This window comes from Triticum urartu, chromosome 3A (assembly GCF_056163025.1).
Source record: "Triticum urartu cultivar PI428250 chromosome 3A, HENAU_Tu73, whole genome shotgun sequence".
Classification (NCBI taxonomy): domain Eukaryota; kingdom Viridiplantae; phylum Streptophyta; class Magnoliopsida; order Poales; family Poaceae; genus Triticum; species Triticum urartu.
The window spans coordinates 32,641,016-32,647,477 of NC_141875.1; positions in this window are offsets into that span (position 1 = coordinate 32,641,016).

Sequence of the window (6,462 nt, forward strand, 5' to 3'; positions counted from 1 at the left end):
TAAACTCATAATATAACTGTCATCGAAACCTTAAGCGTGCGGACCCTACGGTTCGAGAACAATGTAGACATGACCGAGACACGTCTTCGGTCAATAACCAATAGCGGGACCTGGATGCCCATATTGGCTCCTACATATTCTACGAAGATCTTTATCGGTTAGACCGCATAACAACATACGTTGTTCCCTTTGTCATCGGTATGTTACTTGCCTGAGATTCGATCGTCGGTATCTTAATACCTAGTTCAATCTCTTTACCGACCAGTCTCTTTACTCGTTCCGTAATACATCATCTCACAACTAACTCATTAGTTGCAATGCTTGCAAGGCTTATGTGATGTGCATTACCGAGAGGGCCCAGAGATACCTCTCCGACAATCGGAGTGAAAAATCCTAATCTCGAAATACGCCAACCCAACATGTACCTTTGGAGACACCTGTAGAGCTCCTTTATAATCACCCAGTTACGTTGTGACTTTTGGTAGCACACGAAGTGTTCCTCCGGCAAACGGGAGTTGCATAATCTCATAGTCATAGGAACATGTATAAGTCATGAAAAAAGCAATAGCAACATACTAAACGATCGGGTGCTAAGCTAATGGAATGGGTCATGTCAATCACATCATTAATCAAATAACAACTCTTTTGTTTATGGTTAGGAAACATAACCATCTTCGATTAACGAGCTAGTCAAGTAGAGGCATACTAGTGACACTCTGTTTGTCTATGTATTCACACATGTATTATGTTTCCGGTTAATACAATTCTAGCATGAATAATAAACATTTATCATGATATAAGGAAATAAATAATAACTTTATTATTGCCTCTAGGGCATATTTCCTTCAGTCTCCCACTTGCACTAGAGTCAATAATCTAGATCACATCGCCATGTGATTTAACATCAATAGTTCACATCTTTATGTGATTGGTTCACATCTCCATGTGACTAACACCCAAAAGATTTTACTAGATTCAATAATCTAGTTCACATCGCTATGTGATTAAGACCCAAAAAGTGATCATGTTTTGCTTGTGAGAGAAGTTTAGTCAACGGGTCTGCCACATTCAGATCCGTATGTATTTTGCAAATTTCTATGTCAACAATGCTCTGCTCAGAGCTACTCTAGCTAATTGCTCCCACTTTCAATATGTATCCAGATTGAGACTTAGAGTCATCTGGATTAGTGTCAAAACTTGCATCAACGTAACCCTTTACGACGAACCTTTTTGTCACCTCCATAATCGAGAAACATATCCTTATTCCACTAAGGATAATTTTGACCGCTGTCCAGTGATCTACTCCTAGATCACTATTGTACTACCTTGCCAAAATCAGTGTAGAGTATACAATAGATCTGGTACATAGCATGGCATACTTTATAAAACCTATGGCTGAGGCATAGGGAATGACTTTCATTCTCTTTCTATCTTCTGTCGTGGTCGGGTTTTGAGTCTTACTCAATTTCACACCTTGTAACACAGACAAGAACTCTTTCTTTGACTGTTCTATTTTGAACTACTTCAAAATCTTGTCAAGGTATGTACTCATTGAAAAAATACTTATCAAGCGTCTTGATCTATCTCTATAGATCTTGATGTTCAATATGTCAGCAGCTTCACCGAGGTATTTCTTTGGAAAATTCCTTTCAAACACTCCTTTATGCTTTGTAGAATAATTCTACATTATTTCCGATCAACAATATGTCATTCACATATACTTATCAGAAATGTTGTAGTGCTCCCACTCACTTTCTTGTAAATACAGGCTTCATCGCAAGTCTGTATAAAACTATATCCTTTGATCAACTTATCAAAGCGTATATTCCAACTCCGAGATGCTTGCACCAGTCCATAGATGGATCGCTGGAGCTTGCATATTTTGTTAGCACCTTTAGGATTGACAAAACCTTCTGGTTGTATCATATACAACTCTTCTTTAATAAATCTATTATGGAATGCAGTTTTGTTTATCCATTTGCCAGATTTCATAAAATGCGGCAATTGCTAACATGATTCGGACAGACTTAAGCATAGATACGAGTGAGAAACTCTCATCGTAGTCAACACCTTGAACTTGTCGAAAACTTTTGCGACAATTCTAGCTTTGTAGATAGTTACACTACTATCAGTGTCCGTCTTCCTCTTGAAGATCCATTTATTATCAATGGCTTGCCGATCATCGGGCAAGTCAACCAAAGTCCATACTTTGTTCTCATACATGGATCCCATCTCAGATTTCATGGCCTCAAGCCATTTTGCGGAATCTGGGCTCACCATCGCTTTTTCATAGTTCGTAGGTTCGTCATGGTCAAGTAGCATGACCTCCAGAACAGGATTACCGTACCACTCTGGTGCGGATCTCACTCTGGTTTACCTACGAGATTCGGTAGTAACTTGATCTGAAGTTACATGATCATCATCATTAGCTTCCTCACTAATTGGTGTAGTAGTCACAGGAACAGATTTCTGTGATGAACTAATTTCCAATAAGGGAGAAGGTACAATTACCTTACCAAGTTCTACTTTCCTCCCACTCACCTCTTTCGAGAGAACCTCCTTCTCTAGAAATGATCCATTCTTAGCAACGAATGTCTTGCCTTTGGATCTGTGATAGAAGGTGTACCCAACAGTAACTTTTGGGTATCCTATGAAGACACACTTTTCCGATTTGGGTTTGAGCTTATCAGGATGAAACTTTTTCACATAAGCATTGCAACCCCAAACTTTAAGAAACGACAACTTTGGTTTCTTGCCAAACCACAGTTCATACGGTGTCGTCTCAACAGATTTAGATGGTGCCCTTTTAACTTGAATGCAGCTGTCTCTAATGCATAACCCCAAAACGATAGTGGTAGATCGGTAAGAGACATCATAGATTGCACTATATCCAATAAAGTACGGTTATGACGTTCGGACACACCATTATGCTGTGGTGTTCCATGTGGCATGAGTTTGTGAAACTATTCCACATTGTTTTAATTGAAGACCAAACTCGTAACTCAAATATTTGTCTCCACGATCAGATCGTAGAAACTTTATTTTCTTGTCACGATGTTTTTCCACTTCACTCTGAAATTCTTTGAACTTTTCAAATGTTTCAGACTTATGTTTCATCAAGTAGATATACCCATATCTGCTCAAATCATCTGTGAAGTTCAGAAAATAATGATACTTGCCGTGAGCCTTAACACTCATCGGACCGCATACATCAGTATGTATTATTTCCAATAAGTCAGTTGCTCGCTCCGGAGAACGGAGTCTTAGTCATCTTGCCCATGAGGCATGGTTCGCAAGCATCAAGTGATTCATAATCAAGTGATTCCAAAATCCCATCAGCATGGAGTTTCTTCATGCGCTTTACACCAATATAACCTAAACGGCAGTGCTACAAATAAGTTGCACTATCATTATTAACTTTGCATCTTTTGGTTTCAAATTTATGATTATGTGTATCACTACGATCGAGATCCAACGAACTATTTTCATTGGGTGTGTAACCATATAAGGTTTTATTCATGTAAACAGAACAACAATTTATTCTCTTACTTAAATGAATAACCGTATTACAATAAACATGATCAAACCATATTCATGCTCAACGCAAACACCAAATAACACTTATTCAGGTTCAACACTAATCCCGAAAGTATAGGGAGTGTGCGATGATGATCATATCAATCTTGGAACCACTTCCAACACACATCGTCACTTCACCCTTAACTAGTCTCTGTTTATTCTGCAACTCCCGTTTCGAGTTACTAATCTTAGCAACTGAACTAGTATCAAATACTGAGGGGTTGCTATAAACACTAGTAAAGTACACATCAATAACATGTATATCAAATATACTTATGTTCACTTTGCCATCCTTCTTATCCGCCGATCACTTGGGGTAGTTCCGCTTCCAGTGACCAGTCCCTCTGCAATAAAAGCACTTAGTCTCAGGCTTAGGACCAGACTTGGGCTTCTTCACTTGAGCAGCAACTTGCTTGCTGTTCTTTTTGAAGTTCCCCTTCTTCCCTCTGCCCTTTTTCTTGAAACTAGTGGTCTTGTCTACCATCAACACTTGATGTTTTTCTCTATTTCTACCTTCGTCAATTTCCGCATTACGAAGAGCTTGGGAATCGTTTCCGTTATCCCTTGCATATCATAGTTCATCATGAAGTTCTACTAACTTGGTGATGGTGACTAGAGAATTCTGTCAATCACTATCTTATCTGGAATATTAACTCCCACTTGATTCAAGCGATTGTAGTACTCAGACAATCTGGGCACATGCTCACTAGTTGAGCGATTCTCCTCCATCTTTTAGCTATAGAACTTGTTGGAGACTTCATATCTCTCAACTCGGGTATTTGCTTGAAATATTAACTTCAACTCCTGGAACATCTCATATGCTCCATGACGTTCAAAAACGTCTTTGAAGTCCCGATTCTAAGCCATTAAGCATGGTGCACTAAACTATCAAGTAGTCATCATATTGAGCTAGCCAAATGTTCATAACGTCTGCATCTGCTCCTGCAATAGGTCCGTCACCTAGCGGTGCATCAAGGACATAATTCTTCTGTGCAGCAATGAGAATAAACCTCAGATCACGGATCCAATCCGCATCATTGCTACTAACATCTTTCAACACAATTTTCTCTAGGAACATATCAAAATAAACACAGGGAAGCAACAACGCGAGCTATTGATCTACAACATAATTTGCAAAATACTACTAGGACTAAGTTCATGATAAATTTAAGTTCAATTAATCATATTACTTAAGAATTCCCACTTAGATAGACATCCCTCTAATCCTCTAAGTGATCACGTGATCCAAATCAACTAAACCATGTCCGATCATCACGTGAGATGGAGTAGTTTCAATGGTGAACATCACTATGTTGATCATATCTACTATATGATTCACGCTCGACCTTTCGGTCTCCATGTTCCGAGGCCATATCTGTATATGCTTGGCTCGTCAAGTATAACCTAAGTATTCCGCGTGTGCAACTGTTTTGCACCCGTTGTATTTGAACGTAGAGCCTATCACACCCGATCATCACGTGGTGTCTCAGCACGAAGAACTTTCGCAACGGTGCATACTCAGGGAGAACACTTCTTGATAATTAGTGAGAGATCATCTTAAAATGCTACCGTCAATCAAAGCAAGATAAGATGCATAAAAGATAAACATCACATGCAATCAATATAAGTGATATGATATGGCCATCATCATCTTGTGCTTCTGATCTCCATCTTCGAAGCACCGTCATGATCACCATCGTCACCGGCGCGACACCTTGATCTCCATTGTAGCATCGTTGTCGTCTCGCCAATCTTATGCTTCCACGACTATCGCTACCGCTTAGTGATAAAGTAAAGCATTACAGCGCGATTGCATTGCATACAATAAAGCGACAACCATATGGCTCCTGCCAGTTGCCGATAACTCGGTTACAAAACATGATCATCTTATACAATAAAATTTAGCATCATGTCTTGACCATATCACATCACAACATGCCCTGTAAAAACAAGTTAGACGTCCTCTACTTTGTTGTGCAAGTTTTACGTGGCTGCTACGGGCTTAAGCAAGAACCAATCTTACCTACGCATCAAAACCACAACGATAGTTTGTCAAGTTGGTGCTGTTTTAACCTTCGAAAGGACCGGGCGTAGCCACACTCGGTTCAACTAAAGTTGGAGAAACTGTCACCCGCAAGCCACCTATGTGCAAAGCACGTCGGGAGAACCGGTCTCGCGTAAGCGTACGCGTAATGTCGGTCCGGGCCGCTTCGTCCAACAATACCGCCGAACCAAAGTATGACATGCTGATAAGCAGTATGACTTATATCGCCCACAACTCACTTGTGTTCTACTTGTGCAAATAACATCAACATATAAAACCTAGGCTCGGATGCCACTGATGGGGAACGTAGTAATTTCAAAAAATTTCCTACGCACACGCAAGATCATGGTGATGCATAGCAACGAGAGGGGAGAGTGTGATCTACGTACCCTTGTAGACCGACAGCGGAAGCGTTGTGACAATGCGGTTGATGTAGTCGTACGTCTTCACGATCTGACCGATCCAAGCACCGTTACTCCGGCACCTCCGAGTTCTTGGCACACGTTCAGCTCGATGACGATCCCAGGCTCCGATCCAGCAAAGCGTCGGGGAGGAGTTCCGTCAGCACGACGGCGTGGTGACGATCTTGATGTTCTACCGTCGCAGGGCTTCGCCTAAGCACCGCTACAATATGACCGAGGTGGAATATGGTGGAGGGGGGCACCGCACACGACTAAGGAACGATCACGAAGATCAACTTGTGTGTCCAGAGGTGCCCCCCTGCCCCCGTATATAAAGGAGCAAGGGGGAGGGGGCGGCCGGCCTAGAAGGGGGCGCGCCAAGGGGAGTCCTACTCCCACCGGGAGTAGGACTCCTTCCTTCCTTGTTGGAGTAGGAGA